General features: G+C 37.2%; 1 pseudogene; it reads left to right on the top strand.

Moving 5' to 3' along the window:
* Window positions 1–4: 4 nt before the first annotated feature.
* On the top strand, window positions 5–520 carry LOC116548375 (annotated as a pseudogene).
* The last annotated feature ends 1,516 nt before the right edge of the window (window positions 521–2,036 follow it).

Genomic DNA, 2,036 nt, shown 5'->3' with positions numbered 1-2,036 from the left:
CTCTTCTCCAATGGAAGATGAGCAGCATTCTGAAGCAGAGGAGCCCCATCTGATGATCCCTTGTCACCTGCTGAGGAGAAATTGCCCCACATTTTTGAGTATTGGTCAGTGAGCACATCTTTTTGGATGCAAATATTGGTGGAGTGACTAACGCACCTGTTCACAGCTCGATCTTGATTTAGTGAACTTGGTAAGAGCTGCAGGCTACCACTCTTTGAATACCCCAATCATAATTATCCTACCTGCCTTTTTTTTTTTTGGTAACACAGAAACCTGAATAAGCCCCAACACTGTTTTGAATTAAGCAAGTTTAAGTTTGGGGTTAAAGAAGCTAGGAATAAGAAAATGGAGACCTCAGCAGAAATACCAAACGGCTCAGCTCATGAAGATATGGAACTGTCCAGTGAAGAAATTCAACCAAATTTCTTATAAAACATTAATATTGACCCATGATAATGTTGTCACCATGTCCCCTTATGCTCTCACACATGTTGCAGGGCCCTATAACTGTTGGGTCTGAAGGCTTCTCTCCCCCTCTTAATGACTAACAGCACTTGGGGGAAAAAAAAACCCACCGCACTAGCAAAGGCATGTTGTCATTTACTATGTTGTCATCCTCTCATCCATTTCACCTCTGAGGTGAAAATATTAACAAATGGAGTGGGTATTCCTAACTGTATTTTGACAATTGGTAGGCACATATTTTAAGCAAAATAAGAGCTTATTTTAAATACGTAAATGTTTCAGGCATTAACCTTGAGAGAAAAATTCAGTTTGTTAAGTCTGTTTACTATGAAAGAAATCTTTTTAAGAAGATTTTACGTCATAGAATATGAATCTGTTAAAATCAAGACACAGTATTAACTCTGCACAGCTTCTGGTGTTTAACCACATGCACCCACTTAAAAATAAGCTGAACTATTTTGTGGTGCCATTGTTCCAACATCTTCCAATCATTGCTAAAAATTTGGCATACTCTTTTGAACTTAATGTTTTCTCGAAGTATTTCTTGTAAAATAAATCATTGTTAGTAATGATTGGAGGCTGTTCGTAAATTTTAAGTATTTTAGAAGAACATTCTGTTTTCAAAAATAACTTGAAATGATGTAGTCTAAGATGCATATTTGCATACAGGAGAAGTTCTCCTTGCTGTACAGAGTTCCATTTTAACTGCAGTATGTATTCTAATCAGATGGTGTTTTTACTGTGTCCTTTCACATTCAAGTGTTAGCCACTTGCAGTATATAAAATAGATTGTGAGTAGTTGTCAATTATGATACTAGGAAGCGTATCACCAATATTAACATTTCCTTTGGGACTAGATAAGATTGGTCTCTTCTGACTTGTTGAATCACCTCAGTTTAGTTTCATCCCACCATTCTCAGGATAATCCATGAGAGGTATTTCCAAAAGTAGATGATGGGATAGGATAGGTTTCAGCGGAGTCAAATGCTTCCCGTGTCTCAAGGTGATAAAATATAAAAATTGAGTGGACAGATATTTGCATTGAAGTCTGATACAGAATTACAAAAAATTCTTGTCGAAATATTGTGAAAACAAATTTCCTACTACCATCAAATGCCTCCCCAAGCCCAAGTCAAACAACAGGAATGGTACTATAACATGGCTCTGTCCATTAAGAGCTATTTCCTTATAGCATATTAGAGTTGGGAAAATAACTCAGCTGTTCTCATAATTGCATATGTTCTAGGTAACAGGAAAACAGGCATCAAGTTTAGTCTTCCTGCTATTTTTCCTGCTATTACTTTACTGACTCATTGTATTGCATAACAGAGGACCACCCACACATATTTAGAACAAGGAGAACTTTCAATGAAATACTTGATTCTGTTGAGGTGCAGAGGTGCTGTAACATTTAAAGTGTCAGCTTCCTGGGGAGTATGGAAAACCTAAAGGTGCTTCTCCCTTGGAACTGCCCTAGAAAGCCCACAACCGCTAACATTTACAATTTTGTTTCAAAAGCAAACGGTTCCAGCAGGCTCTCTAGAGAAAGACTCATTGTAACTTATTAAAAT

This window comes from Sapajus apella, unplaced genomic scaffold, assembly GCF_009761245.1.
Source record: "Sapajus apella isolate SASKATOON/1434 unplaced genomic scaffold, GSC_monkey_1.0 scaffold10722, whole genome shotgun sequence".
NCBI lineage: Eukaryota > Metazoa > Chordata > Mammalia > Primates > Cebidae > Sapajus > Sapajus apella.
Note: the sequence above shows the minus strand (reverse complement) of the source record. Positions and strands in the feature narration are given on the sequence as shown.